Consider the following 23,788-nt stretch of genomic DNA (forward strand, 5'->3'; position numbering starts at 1 on the left):
TTGCTTTGTCAAATTTGGCATCAAGTCTAATAAAGCTATACTGCAATGAAAAAAATAGTTACAGAGTCAAACAGACTATTTGGCATTATTGTATTTGGAAGCTGTTTAGATACGTTTTTCGGTCTTACTGCCACTGGTTTGTACGGATACATTGAAGATACTAATGAAATTCTAGAAACATTGGACAGTGATACAGCTCAGAACCTGTTCACTAAAGCAGTTGAAACGTGTTTTCAGGGACAAAGCTTCATTTTTGGAGTGACGGTAATTGAGACCAGCTTTCTTCTTTCATTTTCTGGAGCAAGTTGAATTTTCTAAAGCAGGCTTGTGAGTTATACAAGTGCAGAGGTATGAGAACCGCTTTACACTGTTCAAAACAGTGTATCTCTGAGCTGCTCAAACACCATGTGTGTCTACTTCCCCTCTTCAAAGCTAGAAGAGTCCACTTGGGGTAATGAATTCATGATAAATTCAAACATCCTAAATGTTTCTTTTTAGAGTAGGTCAGCATTTTACCCTTCAAATTTTGCTCCTACTTTGTAGTAAGATTTCCATCAACTCTCCAGTTTTTAAGTTCTTCTATCTATAAAAAGAAGAAAACTAACTTTGAAAACAATGAGGGTATTGGTTAAAAAAACTTTTAAGAATAGGGTCGCTGTGAGTCAACCTCAACTCGATGACAGTGAATATTTTGGGTAAAAAGTATAGTCTTTTTTTAAAACATTGTATTGAGGGCTCTTACAGCTCTTGTAACAATCCATACATCAGTTGTATCAAGCACATTTGTGCATATGTTGCCATAATTATTTTCTAGACATTTATTTTTTGTTTAGCCCTTGATGTCAGCTCCTCTTCCTCCTCCCCATCCCTCCTGCCCCCTCATAGCCCCTTGATAATTTATAAATTATTTTTTTTCATGTCTCACACTGTCTAACGTCTCCCTTCACCCACTTTTCTGTTGTCTGTCCCCCAGGGAGGGGGTTATATGTAGATTTTTGTGACTGTTTCCCCCATTCTACCCCACCTTCCTCCACCCTCCTGGTATTGCCACTCTTACCACTGGTGCTGAAGGGATCATCTGTCCTGGATTCCCTGTGTTTCCGGTTCTTATCTGGACCAGTGTACATCCTCTGGCTAGCCGGATTTGTAAGGTAGAATTGGGATCACGGCAGTGGGGGTGGGGCGGTGTGAGGGGAGGAAGCATTTAAGAACTAGAGGAAAGTTGTAGATGTGGGCTACCTCTATCTCTCGGGGACCTCACCAGATCCACATGGCTACCACTCAGCAGACAGCATCCCACCTTCTATCCTCCGACCATTTGATTCCCACTGTCCGGAGGTGCCCTCCAGTCAAGTGACCTAGGCTATCCTCATGAGAGCAGAGGATGTCTGGCTCATTGGCATGGGTCCAGCTCGTGACCAGGCTGTCTGGTCCCCCACCAGAACACTGGGAACCCTACAAGCTTGTGTCTCTTCTGCTGCTTGTTCCTACCACAGTGTCGAATTGTAACTCATTATGGGAGGAAAAAGCCTCCCCTTTCTCCTGATTGTTGGTATAAGAGTCATTCAAAAGTGACCACATTCAGAAGCCACCACTGATCTGACAGCTTGTCGAAATGCAGAAGTGTGTCTATTGCTATGAGGTTGGAAGCTATGGTACCAGTGTTTCCCATACCAGCAAGGTCACTCATGGTATGCAAACTCCAGCGAAGCCTTAATTCTGAGAAAGAATAGGAAGAAAGGGCTGGCGCTGTAGTTATGAAGAACAGCCCATGAAAATCCTCTGGGTCAGAATAGAATAGTGCCCAATAGAGATGAGCCACTTAAATGGAAAGATATTCAAAATATACGTGGGCTGCGATTAAAGACTGAAGCGTGTTAACAATTGTGAAGACGGCAGAGGATTGAGCAGTGTTTCATTCTGTCCTACATGAAGCTGCCAGGAGTCAGAGCTGGGCCCAAGACAGCTGACAACCAGGACATCGGAGGACCGTGAATACTGTGTGGTAATGATGCGCTTAGGCACACCAGACCTGATTCTGCATTGAGCATTTCCCATCATCCTACATACAAGAATTGCTCATTTCTAATTCCTGGCAGGTATCTTTATCTTGGACTTAAAAAGAGCAACAAAGGAATTAACTGGTAAGAAACAAAGCTATCATGTCATTAACTCTACACATATTTAATCCAGGTGTAATTGTAAGCACATAAGCATAGGTAATCCCTAACATTTGTATTAAAGAGATGTTGGCTTATTTTAACTGTCAATTCCCCCTCTTGCCGAATTTGGAGCTTTCTGAATTTAATTAAGTTTTTCTCAGCTATTGTTTATGTTAGATGCCATCAAGTCAGCCCCAACTCATGTCAACCCTACGTGCACAAGAACCACATGCTGCTTGGTCCGGCACCAACCTCACACGTCTTGCTGTGTTGTAGCCACGGCATAAATCCATTTCTTTCATGATCTCTCTTTAACACTGCCCTTCTATGTGACCAAGAAGGATGTCTTTCTCTAGAGATTGGTCCCTCCTGATAACATTGTGCAAAGTAAATAACGAAATCTTACCTTTTTTGCTTCTGTGGAGCAATCTGGTTGCACTACTTCCAAGAGAGATTTGTTCGTGCTTCTGTCTGTGGGGCTTTGAATATTCTTTGCCAACCCCATAACTCAAATAACCAATTCTTCCATGGCCTTCCTTGTTCGTTGTCTAGTTTAACATGCATATGAAGTGACTGAAAATATCGTGGCTTGAATCCAGAGCACGTTAGTCCTCCAAGTGACATCTTTGCTCCTTAACACTTTAAATAAGTCGTGCGCTGCTGCACAATTTGTCCAATGCAACTGTGGTAGTTATGTGATGTGGTATCAATTTGAAGGTTCAGAATGAAGGGTTGGAGTTTAGGCTGTCAATCAGAACATTTCCAATGAGTACTCTGTGTGGGCATGGCCTTCACCTGAGGATTCTTGGAACTCCTATATTTGACCTTGGAGGTAGGAGACACTCTTTTTCTCTGCGCTCTCCCTGTGAGCCATCCCTGAGGAGAAGCCACAAGGATCTACCCTGATGCAACCAGAGCCCTGGGAGTCAGAGAAGCCTGCCAGCACTGATATGCTTACAACACCACTGGATCCACAAGGCTCCCCACCCACTGACCTGTGATTGTCCTGCATTTGGCATCATTGCATGTGTTTCATGAGTCTGAAGAGTACTTTATAGATTGGTATCGGACTTATCGACTAGATCTGGACTGGGCTGGGATGTTTTCTCGATGTTCAACTGCTCTTGTATATAAAGCTCTTTCTTGCACACATATGCGTCTCTATGAATTTGTTTCTCTAGTCTACCCAGACTAACACAGCCACATACTATTTTTTACTTCTTCACACGAGTTGTTAATTTTAATCCTCTCCATGAGGACCCTGTTGGTGTCAGCTTCCGAGGTCTTCACATTAGGAAGGCTGTGGAGGATTTCTTCCTCAGAAGCAACTGGCACCTCTGAGTTTAACTTGAGGAGGTTGACCACTTCAGGTATCTCCTTGCCCTTGCCTGAATCACCAAGGTCAACTGTGCCATGGAGACTCTGGCAAAGCAGAGGCTCTCCAGATTGCCGAGGCAATCTGGGTGGTGTTAGGGTCTCATCCAGCGAGACCCTCATGCAGTGACCCGGAGGGGCAACGAACCTGGATGGGAAAAAGAAAGAGAGACGTGGGGCAAGACAAGTGCTGATCAAGCCCGTTTATTTTGCCAAAACTCGGGGTATATATTCACAACAGAGAAGGAAGTGGGAGGCACATATTCCAATGAAGCACACTGTGTAACAACCGCACACTGTACAACAACCAATCAGCCACATGTTCCCAATAAGGTACAAAGGGTGCGCAACAGTACTCAAAGACATAGTGGTGATGTACGGGTGAACTTATCACTATGTTCCTAATATGGTATATCTGCAGTTCAATGGGTGTTCAGTACTTTGACTAATGGCAACAAGGTCAGTTATCGGAACTGCTCATGCTACAGTAGCTTGGAATGTGGGGGCGAAGTTGGGCAGGAAACAAAGCCTTGCTGTTAGAAAGCGGCCAAGTTTCTGCTACGTGTTTGAGGCCAGGGTCTTAATGGCTATCGGCTCCCAACAGGGTGGCTAACGCCTTTGCAGGGGCTTTGCTTCTTCTAGTCTTTAGGTGGGATTTCTTCACCGCCTTCTGCATCGGCAAAGACAGCAGAGTGAGCACAGGGCATTGGTTCAGCGAAAGGGGATGGACGCAGGTGGGGGGGTGGGGAGGAGCCTTTTGTGAGAAGAGGTTTGGGTTGGGGGAGGTGTGCCTGGCAAGGACTAGGGAGGTGTGTTGGTTGGGGGTCAGTGGGGAAGGAGAAGAGGGGCTTGGGTAGGGTCTGCTCACCATTCCACCACCTCTGGACTTGGGAATCCTTTCTGCCTCTGGCCCTGCAGGTCTCTTTCCCTGGGTCTAAGCAGCGCTTGCGTTCTCTTGGCCATCCTGCAGCACAGCGACCAGCGCTGTCTCCCTATTTGCTCTCTTAGCTGCTGATTTCATGAGCATGGATTGGGGACTGAAGCAAAATTAAATCCTTGACAATCTTAATCTTTTCTTGGTTTATCATGATCTTGTCTATTGGACCAGCTGTACGGGTTATGATTTTCTTGATATTGAGTTATAATCCACAGAGAAGAATATATTATTTTATCTACTTCAGGAAGTGCTTCAACTCCTCCAGGCTATATCAGCAAGCAAAGTTGTGTCTTCAGTTTATTTCAAATTACTAATGAGCAACTCCAATCCTAGGGTCATTTTTTTTTCCCTAGCATCCAGGTTCTTGGATTATCTGTTCAGCATATAGATTGAACAAATATGATGAAAGGGTACAAACTTGGTACGCATCTTTCTTCATTTTAAACTGTGGTCCACAGCAAAAAATAACAACAACAAAAAATAGACTCACTGCCATCAAGTAATTTCCAGTTCATAGCAACCTCATAGGACAGGGTGAAACTGCTCCTGCAGGTTTCTGTAACTTTTTCTAGAAGTAGAAAGCCTCATCTTTCTGCCTCAGAGAGCTGGTAGTTTCGAACTGCTGACCTTGCTGTTAGGAGCCTAATTTGTAACCCATTACACCACCAAGGCTCCCTTAAGCCATGCAGTATTTCCTTACTATGTTCAACAGATTGCCCCGTGGTCTGTACAAATTCTGCATGAGCACAAAAAAGTGATTCTCATTTTTGCACGGGTATCCACAATTTGCTATGGGCCGCACAGTCAAACACCTTTGCACAGTCAAGGAAACCCTAGTAAACAAAAGTTTTGCTTCCCTGATTTCAGCCAAGATCCATTTGGCCAGGGGCTTAAGTGGAGAGCAAATGTTTTGAGAATAATGAGGGCAATGAATGTACAAAAGAGTTTTATATAATTGATGTATGTATGGACAGTGATAAGAGTTATATGAGCCCCAATAAAACGATTTAAAAAAAGGTAAAAACATAATCCTTACAGCTGGACCAATAGACAATCTCCTGATAGACAGAAAAATGAAGAAGACGAAGAAGAAAAGATCCATTTGGCATCAGCAATGATACCCTTGTTCCACGCCCTCTTCTGAATCCAGCCCCAATCTCTAGCAGCTCCCTCTGAATGTGCTGCTGCAACCACTGACGAATGATCTTGGAAAAAAAATCAGTGATATTGCTGTACAATTTTCACCTTCTGTTGCGTTTCCTTTCCCCAGAATAGGAATTTATATGGATCTCTTCCAGTCGATTGGCCAGGTCGCTGTCTTCCATATTTCTTGGCGAGGACAAAGGAGGGCTAGCAGTGATTCATAAGTTGGTGAAAATTTTCAGTGGGGAGCCCATCAATTCCTGGAGCCTTGTGTTTCCGTGAATGCCTAGAGTGTGGCTTGAACTTCTTCCATCAGTACCACTGGTCCTCGAGCATATGCTCGCTTGTGAACGTTGACCGCTTCCGTTGGGTGCAGTGATTATGCATTCCTTACATCTCCTTGGATACTCCCTGCACCATTCAGCAGTTTGTCCGTAGAGCCCCTCATCATTGCAACCCCAGACTTGAACTTTTCCCCAGTTCTTTCAGCTTGGTAAAAGAGAAGCATGCTCTTCATTTTTGGTTTTCTTTTTTTGTTTTGTCTTCTACGTCCAAATCTTTGTATAATTAATATAATGTATTAATTTGTGATTTGCCTTTTGAAATGTTCGATTGGACTCTTCTACGTCATCATTTCTTCTATTTGTTTTAACTTCTCTTTGTCCAAAAGCAAGTTTCAGCATCTCTACTGACATCCACTTTGTTCCTTTCTTTTTAACGACCGTTTTTCTTTCTTTATGCGTGATGTTCTTGATGTCATCCGACAACTCTGGTCTTCAGTCCTGAGTGTTCACTTCCTCACATCTGTTCTTGAGATGGTCTCTAAATGCAGATGAGATATACACAAGGTCATATTTTGGCTCTGGTGGACTTACTTTAATTTTCTTTGGCTTCAATCTGAACTTGCATATGAGCAATTGATGGTCTGTTCCACACTTGGCTCCAGCCTTGTTTTGACTGACAATATCGAGCTTCTCCATAGTTTCTGGCCATAAGGGTAGTCAGTTTGCTTCCTGTGTATTTCATGTGGTGAGTTCCATGTATATTATTACCATTAAGCAATGAAGAAGTTTTGCTCTTGAAAAATTCTATCATGTGATCTCCAGCTTCATTTATATCCCTACGGTCTTATTTTCATCCTTCCCCTTTACTTCCAACTTCCTCATTGTAATCACCAGTACTTATCAATGTATCTCGATTTTATGTTTGATCAATTTCTGACTGAAGATGTCGGTAGAATTATTCAATTTCTTCATCACTGGCTTTAGTGGTTGGTATGTAAATTTAAACTATAGTTGTATTAACTGGTCAAATTTTTAGATGTATATTCTCCTATCACAGGTAGCATTGTACTTCAAGATAGACCATGATGTGTTTGCTTGTTTTTTAATAATTAATATGATGCCATTCTTGTTGAAAGTTTCATTCCCTGCGTAGTAAACTATATGGTTGTCCAATTCAAAATGGCCAGGTCCAGTCCATTTCAGCTCCCTAATGCTAGGATATAAGCGTTTATGACTTTCCCTCCATTACCGAGAACTTCTAGTCTTCCTTAATTTATACTTCATACATTCCACATTCCAATATTAGTGGCTGTTTCCTCTCATTTTGAGTTGTGACCCATCCACAAATGAAAGTCCTCAGAGTTTTATTCTCTCCATATGATTAAGGTTAACTGGAGAGACAGCTCTTCTTCAGTCATGTTTTGAGTGTCTTCCAACCTGAGGGGCTCATGTTGTGGTTTTACGTCAGATAATATTCTGCTGCATTCATAACATTTTCAGTGCCTAATTTTCAAGAGTGGACTGCTTCTTTCTCCATCCTAGCTTATCCTTAGTCTGAAAACTCCACCAAAACCTCTTCTCTGTGGGTGACCCTGATGGTACTGGACATACCAGTGTTTAAGTTGGTAAAGAGAGCACCAGTGGCAAAGACATTATGCATTGAGCTGCTACCTGCCAGGTCAGCAGTTCAAACCCACCAGCCACTCCACGGGAGAAAGACTGCTCACATAAAGAGGCCCGATCTTGGAAACTTACAGGGACCGTTCTACTCTGTCCTATTGGGTCACTATCAACTCAATTACAGTTTGCTTTTTGTTTTTCTTTTTTAAGTTTGGTTCGATGATGTATTTATTTACTTATTTAGTTTTTCAATGATATATTTATTACTCAGGATGATCTTTTTTGTTTTTTCTTTGCTCTGGATCATCTCTTGAAGAATCACCATTGATCTTTCTTAGTTTCTAGTTTGTTTCTCTTAAACAGTGTCAAATTACACTTGTTTTTCCTTTTTAAAAAAAATTCCTTAGATGAAATCTATGATGATAAGTAAATATACCTATATATCCATATTATACAAATATATTGCTCCTCAGGCTCTTGCCCATACATGCAGAGATTTATTTCAAATGGAACATGTTTAAATGTGTCTCTGCTCTCAGTGGATGACTGCAGGCAAGTTAGCTTTCTGCCTCAATTTTCTTATCTTTAAAATGAGAATACTATGTTAATCATATTTACATCATAAGGTTATATTGAAAATTATATGAGTTAATATCTGTTTTAAAAATACCCCAAAATATAAAACAGTGCCTGTCACATAATAAGCACCAGGTAAGTACTTGATATTATATTTCTAATTTTATCGGGATGTGTGCTTCAATATTTATTCTGTCTTATCTTTTACTTGACTTCTTAACCTGTTGTGTTAAGCTAGTTTGTCTGGAGAAACAGACCACTGGGCACTCATCTATGTACAAGGAAAAACTTAATACCAAGGAGCAACGTTACATCTCCTGCAGGGGAGAGGAGGAGGGTGGGGAAAGGGCAGAGGCATCCAACAAACCCAGGGACAAAGGAACAAGAGATCTAAATCCATAGTGAGGAAGGGAAAGAATGCCTGGTGGGGTTCGACCAAGTGCAATGTAGGTGAGAGAAGGTTCTGAGAGCCAAATGAAAGTCCAACATGATAGTGGGAGAGGAGGAAAGTAAAAGGAAATAGAGGAAAGAACTAGAGGCAAAAGACATTTATAGATGTATAAACAGAGCCATGTACATATGTAAAGATATTAATATATAATGATAGGGATATAGCTATAGGTTAAGTATAAAGGTACCAGACAGACATTGAGTCTCTATTCAAGTCCTCCATCAATGCAAGAACACTTTGTTCTAATAACCTGGCATTCTGTGATGCTCACCTTCCTGACATGATCATTGAAGACAAATTGATGCATAAGTAAATGTGGTGAAGAAAGCTGATGGCGCCTGGCTATTAGAAGATATAGCATCTGGGGTATTAAAGGATGGAAGATAAACAAGTGGTCATCTAGCAATGAAGCAACAAAGCCCACATAGAAGAAGCACACCTGCCTGTGTGATCACAAGGTGTTGACAGGATCAGGTAGCAGGCATCGGAAGACTCCAAACAAACAACCATTTTGATGTGAATGAGCTGGGTCGTAATAGAGACCCAAAGCCCATATGTAGACAATTGGACATGCCCTCACACAAGGGTCACAAGGAAATGACTAGCCAGCCAGGGTACAGTGTAACAATGATGAAACACACAACACTCCTCTAGTTCTTTAATGCCATCCCTCATCATGACCCCAGGTCTACCTTACAAACCTGGCTAGACCAGAGCATGTACACTGGTGCAGATAAGAGCTCTTGACACATAGAATCGGGGACAGATAAACCCCTCAGGACCAATAATGAGAGTAGCGATACCATGAGCGTAGGGGAAGGTAGGGAGAGAAGGGGTAAAAGGAGGAACCGATCACAATGATCAAAGTACACCTCCCCCCCAGGGGGACAGACAACAGAAACATGAGTGAAGGGAGACAGCAGATGGTATAAAATATGAAAATAATTTATCAATGATCAAGGGTTCACGAGGGGGTGGGAGGGAGGTGAAAAAAGAGGAGCTGATACCAAGGGCTCAAGTAGAAAATGTTTTGGGAATGATAATAGTAAGTACAAATGTGCTTGATACAATTGATGTCTGGATTGTTATAAGAGCCATAAGAGCCCCGAATAAAATAATTTATTAAAATAAAATTTTTAAAAAAGAAGGCATCTCAGCCCAGTCCAACTCAAGTCCTTAGGTCCAACACTAGCCAGGGGCCCTCCTCAGATTCACAGAGTTGTGAGTCAATGACACGGAAAACTGAGGTGGGAAACAGTGGGAGCACAGAGCCCGTGGATCCATGGTTGATGGAAGCTACCAGCCCTCGGGGTAGGTGCCCCACGTGGGGCCGCACCTGGCAGCAGACAGAGTCCCAGTGAGGAGGCAAGTGAAGTGGCAGAGAGGAATTGCCTCGATTCAATCTTGCCCTTATGCAAAAGGTCACACCCCAAAATAGCGGTCATCACGCTGACCAGTTGATTGATGGGCTGGACTCCACCCCTAGCCAGGAGTGTCTAGTTGACATAATATCTCACAAGCACACCTATTATGTGATTATTGGGAATGTGAGATTCATCTATATTCTTCAGAAGTTGTTGCTAAGGGAGCCATTGAGTTGATTTCAACTCACTGTGAGTTGAAATCCTGTGGCAGAGGTTGCCGCCTAGGTTGAAATCGTATGGAGTCCCTGAACGACCTTCAATGAAGTCGATTGACACAGTGGCTGCAACACTGGGGTCCAACAGAGATTGTGAGGATGCTGCCGGACTGGGCAATGTTTTGTGCTGTCGTACAGATATAGGGTCGAAATGATTGGAGCTAACTGGACAGCAGCTGACTCCCTAACGTGTATGGATGTGCATCCTCAAGTCTTTCCCCAGCAGGGTCCCCACGTGGCTTTGACCTCCCAACTTTTTGATTAGTGGCTGAGTGCGGAACTAGTTGAGGTCCTGTAATTTTTTCATCAAACTGCTGAAACTGTCTGGTAATTCAACCTATTAATGATGCTTTTGATCTCTGTGTTTTAAAACAATTAAAAATTTTTATCTGCTATATTCTGATAGCCATGCACTAAGAAATCCAAATGGAGTCTAATTTACATCTTTGTGGATATTTATCGCATTTTGCTTCTATATATTTGCACATGCAGGTCTTCCCATGAGCTTCGTGGCCTATGATGACCATGGCTTTTTATCATTCTCATGTGTCCCTCCTCTTTGTCCGCCGGCTTTTGTTTAGATACAGTGATTGGAATGCCTTTCTTTCTTACGTCCGCATAAGAATTCACTTTAGTTTATGTCTATTCTTTTCCTGAAATGTGCTTTAGGACATAATCCAAAATCCATCCTCTCTTTGGATTTGGATTTGGTTTCAACCCGCGTGGTACGCCGTTCTTTTGGAGAATGTGGTCAGTGTTGGAAGTGTCATGTGGGGACAACATTTCGTCACCGGGCAGGCTTGGCTTGGTTCAAACACTCTTCATTAGGCCCAGATGTCAGCGGACATTTTTGTCTCTTCTGTTTTCATGGCTGGCTCTGCCTTTGACTAAGCACTCCCTCCCTAGATGCAGAACTGAGCTTGCCCAGAACACACGCACAATCGCACAGTCTCTCTCACACTACACTCTTCCCACCTCACACGTCCCACACTCTCCTTGCACTCAAATCGCTCAGAGACTCCCCTTCTCACACTCTCCTGCACGTTCACTCATATACTCACAGGCTCACACATGCACACCCACCCACACTCACAGACACACCCACTTCCCCCAAGTGCCCAGGACGGCCACTGGTGACCCATGCGTACTCGTCGATTTGAGAGGCCCTTAGCATGCGCCATCTTGCCCCTCTTCCCCAAGCGGGGCAACCTCACCCCTATGCCATCCCTCCCTCCTTTGGGCCCTTCTGGTCTCGCAAACCATCCCAAGCACTTACCAAGGCATTTCTTTAAAAACTGCCCTTCTTCATCTCCTTTGTGTTAGTAAATTTAAGGCAAATAGCATCATTTGGTTCTTTCTATTGAAACCAAGAAATCAATTATCCAATCAGCCTTATCATTTAGTGTCTGAATCCCCCAAGGGTGCTCAGGGACACCCTGACTCCACGCCAGATCATTAGATTAGATGACTCTTTTGCACATAAAAGTTTCAGAACCACTGGCCTGATGAACGTTTTGAGTCTTCCAATTTTAGTAAATACAGACAGTGACAAACGGAACTTAGCCATCCTTTTCGCTCCTCAACACCCCCAGGCATCCAAGTTCATATGCCTCTGGGCAGGATGGGGGAGGGAGCATCGGAATGCATCGGGATTGCATAACCCACTTTAAAGGTGATGTGACCACATGTGGAGGGGGAGAGGACGGGGAGTGGAATGCTGTACAATTGGTGTGGTAATGATTGTACCAAATCTCCTCCATATGACTGAGCGATTGAACTGTATGATGCGTAAGCTACATGCCAATAAAACTGTTGGGAAACAACAGCAGCAACAACAAACCCTCTGGGTGACTTCACCTGTTCCTCATCCACTCCAGCTTTCATATGAAATCAATGACCAACACCTGTAAGTCCTCTTTCCTTAGTACACACCTCTTCCCGTACTCTTCTCCTGTCCCACTGCTTCTAGAATTTTGTGCTTTTAGCTCCTGGATGACTACTTCATCTTTCTCCTTCCTCGTCCAGCCCATAGTCTGCCTCTCTCCACGAAGTCAGGCTGCTTTTCCCAAACGGCAGATCTCATGTATCATTCGCCTTCTTCAAATCCCTCGGTGCTCCCCATGGTGTTCAGAATAAACACAAGACCCTTGTTTGAAAAGCCTGCCGAGCTGTCCAGCTACACACTCCTTCTACCCTAAGCTGCAGCCACACTGCCTCATTCTCCCTTGTCCCTGATTGCTGGGTCTCTTCCCTGCATTCTGAAGGCGGGGTACCAAGAGATCCAAATAGTTTCACTTATTGGACATCAGTCACCTTTTTGCTTATATATTTTGCTCTGGAATTTGGTACATCTGATGAATTTTGCCTTTTTTCTTAAGTTAGGAACTTCAGGGTCATTTTTTTTGAAGCAGCAAAACAACAAAAGACCCTTTTATGGTGAATTGGGTGAAGGTTCACAGAGCACATCCGTTTTCCATTGAACAAGTCATACGCATTTTGTTTCAGGTCATTGATTGCAATCCTACAAGGGAGCATCACTCATCTACCTGGGTTTCCCACTGCCATGGCTCCATCTTCCTAACCTTGCTCCTTTTGAACTTTGTTTTTGGGCAAATGTTGTCCTGTTGTTGTTTGTTTTTAATTTTCATTGTGAATGGGTGATGGTTTATTTTATTGTGAATTTATATGGTTATTTTTATTGTGAATTGGGTGATGAGCACATAATGTGACTTGTACACATTCTGTTTCCGCTTATTCACTGCAAGCCCCTGAATGTGACATCACCCATCCCACCTCCTCTCTGTGTTTCCTGCGTCCAACCCTTCTCTCCTAATCCTTCTGAACTTTGTCCTTGGAGAAATGCTGCTGCCTTGAGCATAGACGGCCGATTATTCTAAATGGCTGATTAGCCTAAGGCGTTTGTACCTCCCTCATTTTATTATTCATCTTCTTGATCTGTGTACTGGTTAGCTGAAAACTGAGCCACAGGGGTGAGTTCACGTTCAGCCCGGAAGGGTGACCAAGAACCATAGTTTCAGAGGTCTTGGCAGTCTCTATCTGACCAGTTAGCTTGGTCTTCTTTTTCAAATGCTTTTGAGTTTTGTTTCATATGCTCCCATTCTGCCCAGGACTCTTGAATGCAGCCCTTTTCAGAGTGTCTGGCTGTGGCTGCCAGGCACCATCTTGTTCTTCTGGTCTCTGTGTCATGGAGCCCGGGGTTTGTGTGGCTCATTACTCCTTCGGAAGTGTTTTCACAGCTCTTAAGACATAAGTTGCAACCCATGAAAGCAAGCCATAGAGCATTTTCTTTGTAAATTATTCTGTGCCGATGGACTTTGATGTGCTCCAGGCCCACGGATGCATTCCCTCCAAGTATTTATAGTTATGTCTCAGAAGTTTCTGTAACTTTGCCTCTTGTAATTTCTTGTAATTTCCAATTATCATACTAATGTAACATCATGTGCCTGGAATTCCAGTTCTCTGTCTTTCCCCAGCTAACTCCAACCTGTCCTTGGATATTTAGTGTAGCTATCTCCTCCCAAGAGACGTCTTCTTTTCCCCAGGCTGGAGAAGGGGTCCTTTTCTCGCCTCCTCTAATGGTTTGAGTTGAGCCTTATGGCATTACTTACTTATGGCACCTTACTTTCCTTGTTCACTTGTTCCTTATTCACTTGTGCGTCTTCCTCCAAGGTTGTGAGCAATGTGCAGGCTGGACTTGTAAACTTGATATCTCACAATCCCACCTTCTAGAGTGGGCCCTGACTCTTAGTAGCCTCCTCAATAAATGTTTGTTGAATAAATATATGACTAGGACACTAATTCTTGCTATATGTGGATTTTAAAAATAGTTTGAATTTGCTTCAGAGGAACAACTGATTTTATTGTTCTCTCCCTTATTTTTGGTAAAGCGTTGTGCTAGTCCGGGTAGACTAGAGAAACAAAATAGACACTCATGTGTATAGGAAAGAGCTTTATATAAACCTTAATTGTACATTAAGAAAACATCCCTGGGATCAGTTACCAGGCATCAAAGAACAAAAAATCATATCATTGACTGCACACCTCCATGATAGGATCGCTGAAGACAAATGGGTGCATAAGCAAATGTGGTGAAGAAAGCTGATGGTGCCCGGCTATCAAAAGAGATAGTGTCTGGGGTCTTAAAGGCTTGAAGGTGAACAAGCGGCCATCTAGCTCAGAAGCAAATAAGCCCACATGGAAGTAGCACACCGGCCAGTGCGATCACGAGGTGCCCAAGGGACCAGGTATAAGGCATCATGCAAAAAAAAAAAGATATAAGTGTGTGTATGTATGTGTATATATGTGTATCTGTATATATGTATGTATATATATGTATATATATATATCATATTAAATGAAGGGGGAAGTGCAGAGTGGAGACCCAAGGCCCAAGAGTTGACCAATGGAGATCCCCTCATAGAGGGGTTTAGGAGAGGAGATGGGTTAATTAGGGTGTGAGGTAGTATCGATGAAGAACACAGCTTTCCCCCAGATCCTGGATGCTTCCTCCCCCCAACTACCATGATGCGAATTCTACCTTGCAGGGCTGGATAGGACAGAGGCTGTACACTGGTGCATATGAAGGTTGGAGGTACAGGGAATCCAGGGTGGATGATACCTTCAGGACTAAGGGTGTGAGGGACGATGCTGGGAGAGTGGAGGGTGAGTGGGTTGGAAAGGGGGAACTGATTACAAGGATCCACATGTGACCTCTTCCCTGGGAGAGGGACAGCAGAGAAGGGGGGAAGGGAGACTCCGGATAGGGCAAGATATGACAAAATAATGATGTATAAATTACCAAGGGCACATGAGGGAGGGGGGAATGGGGAAGGAGGGGGAAAAAAAAAGAGGACCTGATGCAAGGGGCTTAAGTGGAGAGCAAATGCCTTGAGAATGATTGGGGCAGGGAATGTATGAATGTGCTTTATACAATTGATGTATGTATATGTATGGATTGTGGTAAGAGTTGTATGAGTCCCTAATAAAATGTAAAAGAAGAAAAGAGAAAAAAATGATTAGGGCAAAGACTGTACAGATGTACTTTATACAATTGATGTATGTATATGTATGAACTGTGAAAAGAATTGTATGAGCCCCAATAAATTGTTAAAATAAAAATTAAAAAAAAGAAAACATCCCAGGCCAGTCCAGATCAAGTCCATAAGTCTGATATTAGCCCCATATGCCTATACCAGTCTGTACCATATGAATTTACCAGTATGTAAATTCCTCTTCAAGACACACACAACACATGCAATGATGCCCAGAGCAGGAAGATCACAGGCGAGTGGGTGGAAAATCTTGTGGATCCAGTGGCAGTGGAAGCATCTCAGCACTGGCAGGGGTCTCCATGTGGCTCCTTCAGCTCCAGGGTTCTGGTTCCATCAGCATGTAACTCCATGTGGTTTGTCAATAGGAATGTCTCCCAGGGTGTGTATGTGTGTCCTGCCTCGAGCGAGCTATTTTCCTCTTTAGTGGCTCCAAATGAGGTCATCAAGCTGCAACTTGATTGACAGGTTAAACCCCACCCCTTCACCCTTAAGTCTCAAATTGACAGCAGACTATGTAACTATCACAACCTTCAATATTACTGTTTTTAAATCTCTTTAGCTCTCTCATATACCTTTTGGTAGTGTGATGTATTTGGCACTAAGATGAAAGAAAATATAAGCATTCTCTGTTAGTCATTGTGACCAATTTGCCTTTTCTCTGAATGCCCCTTTGAGATTTAAATAGTCTATTTTTTCATGATCCCTGAAATGAAGGGTTTTTAGTGTTACTACTTTTTGATCTTGAAGGTTTAGAAATGCTGTTCTTCTATTTTTAAAGCAGACCAATTTGACAGAGTAGCTGACCTGGGATGATAATGCTTGGTGCTAAATTGCTTTGTAAATGTTTTCTCTGCTTTTCAGTTATAAAACTGAGATTTCTTGCTTTCACTTCTCTGAATTATAACTGCCTTAGTTTGCTGTTGATTTAACCTTTAAAAAATATTGTGAAGTAATAAGCCAGACACAAAAGGACAAACACTGTGTGATCCCATTTATATGAAATATCTGGAACAGGCAATTGCAGAAAGACAAACATTTATTAGTTGTAACCAAGAGCTGGGGAGAGGGAATTGTTGCTGAAGAGATACTGAGTTTCTGTTTCCAGTGATTAGAAATGCTTGGAAATGGATAGGGGTGGTGGTAGCACAACACAGTGAATGTAATAAATAGCTTTGAATTGTACACCTAAAATGGTTAAAATGGCAAGCTTTTTGTTACATGTATTTTACTACAATTAAAACATTTAAATATAGATATATTGTTCAATTAAAGAACATAATATTAGTGACAACCACATTTATAGTAGCAACAAATAAAATACTTAGAGAAAAAAATTAACAAGGTATGACTAAAATCTACTTGAAAGACATTTTTAACCTTTACAGAAGGGTCTCAGGGAGGAGATGAGCCAGTCAGTGTGCAATGTAGCAACGATGAAAAATACAACTTTCCTCTAGTTCCCAAATGCTTCCTCCATGCCCACTATCATGATCCCAGTTCTACCTTGCAAGTCTGGCTAGACCAGAGGATGTACACTGGTACAGCTAGGAATTGGAAACACAGGGAATCCAGGGCGGATGATCCCTTCAGGACCGGTGGTGTGAGTGCCAATACTGGGAGGGGAGAGGGAGGGTGGGGTGGAAAGGGGGAACCGATTATAAGGATCAACATGTGACCTCCTCCCTGGGGGATGGACAACAGAAACATGGGTGAAGGGAGATGTTGAACAGGGCAATATATGACAAAATAATAATTTATAAATTATCAAGGGTTCATGAGGGAGGAGGGGCGTAGGAAGGGAGGGGAAAAATGATCACCTGATGCCAGGGGCTTAAGTGGAGAGGAAATGCTTTGAGACTGATGAGGGCACTGAATGTACAAATGTGCTTTATACAATTGATGTATGTATGGATTGTGATAAGAGTTGTATGAGCCCCTAATAAAACTATTTTTTAAATAATTTTTTAGTTTAAATGCATTTTTAAGACAACCTACACGGCATTTTTTTTTCCTTAAAAAAAAAAAAAAAGCTTCTGCTCCAAATAAATCAAGGTCAAAAGTAAATGAAGAGCTCACGATGACATCAGTTCCCTTTGTCTATGTCCTGGTGCTGTGTGGATGAACAGCAGCGGGTTAGCATGAAAGGCAATTGGTCGTGAGTTGCCCACCATGTTAACATGTCTCCATCTCTCAGCCGTCCTTAAAGGAGATCATGTACGGGGTCACACCATCCTCATGGCAGTCCCGCAGAGCAACCATGCCATCGGCATTCATGTTCTCACCAAGAAAGAACTGGTCGTTTTGAAATTTTGCTTGATTTGTTCTGCAACCCCTGTCACAAAAGGCTTTCCTCTTTCTGGTTTCTGCTCTTCAAGTTTGCCTTTGACTGATGTCATGTAGTCATTGATGTACTTCTTGTAGGCTTCTGTTGTGAGACTGGTTTCCTGCAAGTGTGATCCATGACGATACCAACACCAGGGACCACTGTGCTTTCTGCTGCTTCGCCATGCAGGCCTCCAGCTGAAGCATTGCCACCAATGAGAGAGTGGTGGATGTTACCTTCAGTCCTACTGACCATCTTCCCCTCCACTTCCAGACACAGCCCGTCTGCAATCTCCTGGATCTTTGAGATGTCGGAGACCTTCTCATCATGGCTGATGAGGTCCGGTAGATGGTCATGATGGCAGCTAACGGGAGACAGCTGCGTGCTAGCTCAGGAGAAGCCCGGAGCTCTCAGCAAGCGCAGTGCGGCTGGACCAGCACTGTGGGGAGGAGGGAGGGAGGATTGGGTGGAAAGGGGGAAAAAAGACATTTTTAAATACTCCTAAAAAAAGTTAATTTAAAAATAAATAAATAGATGCTCCTAAAAGACAAAAATAGATTTGAACAGGAAGAAAGACACCCTCTGTTCTTGAGCGAGATAACTCAATGTTTTCTTAAAACCACAACCCAACCCAGTGCCATCCAGTTGATTTTGCCTCACGGCAGCCCCGTCTGAAATTCCCAGACTGTCCATCTTCATGTAGGCACATAGCCTCAGCTTTCTTCCATGGAGCGGCTGATGAGCTTGAACCAGTAACTTTGTGATTAGCAGTCTGATCCTCACTGACACCAGAATATTTTATAGAAGCTGTTCTTTAACTTACAGTTTTAGTACAATCTCTGTGAGTGAAAACACCAACCAGCTAGTCTATGGAGTTGGGTCAGGTGGTCGTGGAGTTTACATGGGAGAAACAACGTGCGAGGATACCCAGGAAGCAATGGAACATAAAGCATCCCCAGAGTGTCTTCGTTATCTAGAGGGGCTACGACAGAAACGTGAGTGGGGCTCTCACCAACACAAACTGGTCTTCCCACGGCTCAGCGAACCAGAAGTCCAAAGTCAGGGTGCTGGCTCGAGGGAAGCCTGTCCGAAAGGCTGTATCAGGTGTCAGCTCTGGGGGAAGGTCGGCGTGTTTTCTCAGCTTCGATTTCTTGTTTCCTTCGTGTCCCCCTGTGACACGGCACCTATCCTACACAAGTATTGGCTCTTACATATCTCAGAGAAAAAACATTCCAACGTGGACTTATAAGCATAAAGTGTGAACCACTTGTCAAAAATAAGGGGAGAGGGGGGACATGATCAGAGAACAGAGCAAGATGGTGAAGTGGAAGCCGGCATTTATCCCCCGGGACTCACCTGCTCACTGATGAATGGAAGCAAGCCCAGGTGGCAGAATTCCAGCTGGCAGCTGAGACATCAGGTGAGAGGGGGAGCTGAGAGATCAGGGCGAGAGGCGGAGGAGGAACTAGCTGCACAGAACTGTCGCTGACCCAGCTCTGTGAGGACGGGGCTGGGACACCTCCCCACAAGAAAAGACAGAAAAGGTACTAATCTGAGGAAGCGGTAGCCTGATTGTTTTAAGACAGAACAAAGTGGGAATGGGCGTCCATTTGCCCTTGGGAGGGGCTGAGAGGAAACAGGATGGTGCCAAAGAGGGCTGCGCCCTTCGAGGGCTGCGAGGGATGGACACTAGGACCAGGGGGGGTTATAAGGGCGGCTGGGTAAAAGGAATACTTCAGACTGATAGAAAAACTCAGGTGGAGAGGGCTCACAGGAGGACTCTGGGCCACCCTGTCTGTGCAGGGGACCTAGAGAGCTACCCACTTTCACCACCGCAAAGTCAAGCCCCACGACTCAGTTCAGTGTCTGCAAGCAGCTAGTCCTTCAACTCCTTCCACCGTGTGAAGATGAAACATCCAAAAATGCAGAGATTTTCTAAGATTAAACATCCCAAAATTCTGAATAAACATTGAAGAAAAAAACCAATAAAACTCTAAGGCTAAGCGCGCCCTCTAGTGGCCCTCACACGATGGTAACGAGCCTGCTGCCAAGGGGTCAATTCTGAATAACTAACTACCCTGTAAGGCATTGAGCTGTCCATTGAGATTCCCAGGGCAGTCCTTGCAGATGTCTGCCCTGTCTTTGTCTTGTGAAGAAGTTGGTGGGTACGGACCCTGGTTTTTCCATTGTCAACTCGACATTTGACCCATACACAATCAAAGCATCCAATCAGAAACCTTTCCCACAAACACAATTGTGCAAAATTTGTAATTAAAAAAAGAAAAAAACAAATAAAGATAAAATAAAGGGGTCTAAGTTGAACAAAAAAGTAGTAAAACACATAAAATCACAACAGAAGGTCAGTCAAAAGCAAACATGAACAACAGGAAATTTTGCCTCTCTAAGCCAGAATAATGCCAAGAATGACTAATTTTCAGACTGCAATGCTAAACAAGTTTAAAGAAAGCAAGAAAACAAACTAAGAAAGATTACGAAACAAGTGTTGTTGTTTGGTGCTGTCGAATTCACGCTGACTCATAGAACAGAACAGAACACTGCCTGGTCCTGTGCCGTCCTCCAATTCATGGCTAGATTTGAGCTCATTGCAGCCACTTGTGAATCCCTCTTGTTCTAGCTAGGTCTTCCTCTCTCTCTCTCTCTCTCTCTCTCTCTCTCTCTCTCTCTCTCTCTCTCTCTCTCTCTCTCAATGACCCTCCACTTTACCAACCATGATGTCCTTTTCTGGGCACAGGTCTCTCCGGATCACATGTCCAAATACAGGAGACGAAGTCTCACCATCCTCGCTTCTAAGGAGCACTCTAGCTGTACTTCTTTCTAGAAGGGGACTTCATATTCTTTACCAAAACCATAATTCAAATGCATCAGTTCTTCTGAGGTCTTCCTTGTTCATTGTCCAACTTTTCCATGCGTATGAGGTGATTAAAAATACCATGGCTTTGGGTAGCAGGAGAACAGGGCACTAACCCACCCAAGGGGAGGATATTATCATATCTCCACAGGAGAGGGAGAGAGAGACCAGGCTTCAACCCGGTGTGCCAAGATGTGAATACAACATACTGGCATGTACCAGGGTACTAATAGAGAGGTCTGTGGGGGCAGCCCCAATCCCAACTATGTGGACCCCCCCCCCCACTTCCCCACCAGAAGAATGTACTTCAGAGGACAGCACTGAAGCTACAGCTCAGGGAGAGGGGAGTGTCTGATCATAGCACACAGGAGCAAATAAAGAGGGAAGGAGAGAGAGTGGAACATATCCTGGCCCACCAAGTCCTGTGGACGATATGCCTGCTCAGTGCAGGCAAAGCATAGAGGGGACCATAGGGTCGACCCCACCATGAATCAGGGACACAATGTCCCTTACTGACCCATAGTGCTGTGGGGACAACACTGGAGACACAGTGCAGGAATTATACCCAATCTGACCCCACCACACCAGGGTGAAACACCAAGGGCATGCAATAGGGCAGCAAGGGGAGCAAAGCAATGAAGTCCCCAGGGAATACCAAAATTACATTGTGTGGCCAGGGTGTGGCACCCCATCAGATTCTACCAGAAAATACTCCTAAAGGTCAACAGACCTGGAACTATTTATAGGCACTTTTTTGGTTGTTGGTTTTGTTTTGCTTTGTCTTGTTTTTGTGTTTATTATTATTGCTGCATGTTTATCTAGATCAAGATAGGTGGGATAGACAATACAGAAGAGAAAACAACAGGACCAACAGTTCCGGGGGCACATGGGTGGGGGAAAGGAAGGAGGGTGTCAACAAACCCAGGGGCACAAGTGATCTAAAATCGATGGTGAGGAGAACATATGATGCCTGGTGGGGCTTGATCAAGGGCAATGTAGCCAAGAGGAATTACTGAAACCCGAATGAAAGCCGAACATGATAGTGGGACAAGAGGAAAGTAAAATGAAATAGAGGAAAGAACTAGGAGGCAAAGGGCATTTAAGGAGGTCTAATACAAGCATGTACACATATTTATATATAATGATAGGGAAATATAATCTATTTAATAGATCTGTGTACATATATTTATATGTTAAGTATTAATGTAACAGATGGACATTCGCCTCTACTCAAGTACTCCCTTAACTTTGTTCTAATAACCTGGCATTCTGTGATGCTCATCTTCCTGACATGATCACTGAAGACAAAGCAGATGCATAAGCAAATGTGGTGAAAAAAGCTGATGGTGCCTGGCTATCAAAAGATATAGTGTCTGGGGTCTTAAAGGCTTGAAGATAAACAAGCAGCCATTTGGCTGAGAAGCAACAAAGTCCACATGGAAGAAGCACACCATCTTGTGTAATCATGAGGTGTCGATGGGACCAGGTATCAGGCATCAAAGACCCAGGACAAAAAAATGATATCATTGTGAATGAAGGCGAGGGTGGAGTGGAGACCCTTAAGAAAACCACTAGAACATATCATAATAAAATCCTGCTAAGTCAAAGGCAAGCAAATAATCATGAGCACAGCTCAGTAAAGGGGAGCATGACTAAGCTTTGCTTTCTTTCTTTCTTTCTTTGAACCAGATGTGTTGTATTGCAGATATTTGGCCGAGGTTCCAATTGGGTGGGCCTGCTGAGGGGCAGTCAGGCCTGCTGCCCCGACTGGGCAGGTAAGACGAGGAGAGGGTAGTGGGAGTATGGAGTGCGTCTGGGCCCAGGGTCTCGGAGCTGCGAGAGGATATTGGGGGCCAGACTACAGGTGAGGCCCGTTCCATCTGGCTCCCCATTCAGGACTTCCCTATGCAGTCCTCAATCGCCATGGAGAACCTGTTGAGCCTTCAGTTCCCAAAGGGCGACAACAACGAGTCATCTAAGAGCAGATCTGTTTCCTTCTCAAAGGCCTCAGTGGGGTCTGCAAGAGCAGAACCTTGCCTTCTGCCTGGGGGGCTTTCCCCCATTCCCAGGTCACACAGACTTCGTGGATGCTCAGACAAGCTACTACCTGGGCTGCCTTCACCTTTGGAGCCCCAGCCTGTTCCACAAAGCCTGGAAGGTGAGTCTGGAACAGCCTGGGGGGAAGCTCCAGGAACCCCGAAGGACACCCTTCCTGCCCTTGTGCAGCTCACCTTGTTCCCAGGCTCCACTTCCGACAGCACCACCGTGGAAAGGGCATCGCCCACCTGGATCAGGGCCATGGCTGCTGTAACTCTGTGGAATCAATCACAGGTGCCGTCACAGGACCACCTGCTTCCTCCTCCTTCCCAGTCTGGCTGTCCCACTCTCACTGCTGCAGGCTCCACCACAGTCACTCCCTTAAACAGCACTCCCACCCAGTGGCCCACAGCCTGCACCCCACTACTGCCCTGGCTGCCATCCGGCCAAGCTTTGATTGCTTGACTATGCAGTCAAGAAGGAAATAGGGGTGGGGGTGGGGGAGGAGGAGAAGAAGAAGAAGGGGGAGGGGTGGGGGAGGAGGAGGAGAGGAGGAGGAGGAGGAGAAGAAGAAGATGGCAGCAAGATGATGATTCATTTATGAAACTCTGAAGAAAGAAAAAATGCCAACTAAGAAGTATATATACCCAGCAAGATTGTGCTCAAATGTGATGTTGAAATTAGAAAAGTTGACAGATAAACAGAAACTAAAGCACTTTGTTGGAAAAAGGACAGCCTTACAAAAACTGCTTAGAGTAGTTCTTCGCACAAGAATCAAGACCGAAGAAAGCAACCTGAGATTGGCAGGCTTCACCTACAAGTGAACCCATGAGTGACAATGTACAAAGGAAATGGACTCGAAAGACTGAAACCAAGATATCAAGGGGGGAAAAAATCAAATACATAGAAACTGAACAACACTCTGCTTAAGAACTACTGGGTAACAGAAGAAAGGAAATTTTAAAATCCCTCGAAACAAACACGATTGAAGATAAGAAATATTAAAGCCTTTGAGACATAAAAACAGGAGTCCAAGGACAATTTATAACAATAACCAGACATCAGAAAAGAAGACGAAAATGAAAATCAATGCCTTTATCCAACATGTCCAATATTTACAAAAAGTGCTGCAAAAGTAGCCTGCGGTCTCCAGAAGAAAATAAATAATAAAGATTACAGCGGAAATAAATGAGACAGGAAACAGAAAAACAATAGGAAAAAATCAACCAAAGTTGGTTCTTTGAAACGATGAACAAAATCAACAAATCGCTGGCAAATCTAACAAAAGGGGAAATGGCAAA

The 23,788-nt window shown here is 43.8% G+C and overlaps 1 pseudogene; it reads right to left on the reverse strand.

The window, feature by feature from the left end:
- Positions 1-22,199: 22,199 nt before the first annotated feature.
- Positions 22,200-22,765, reverse strand: LOC142461030 (peroxiredoxin-5, mitochondrial pseudogene; annotated as a pseudogene).
- Positions 22,766-23,788: the final 1,023 nt, after the last annotated feature.

The sequence above is a fragment of the Tenrec ecaudatus genome, chromosome 11 (assembly GCF_050624435.1).
Source record: "Tenrec ecaudatus isolate mTenEca1 chromosome 11, mTenEca1.hap1, whole genome shotgun sequence".
Classification (NCBI taxonomy): domain Eukaryota; kingdom Metazoa; phylum Chordata; class Mammalia; order Afrosoricida; family Tenrecidae; genus Tenrec; species Tenrec ecaudatus.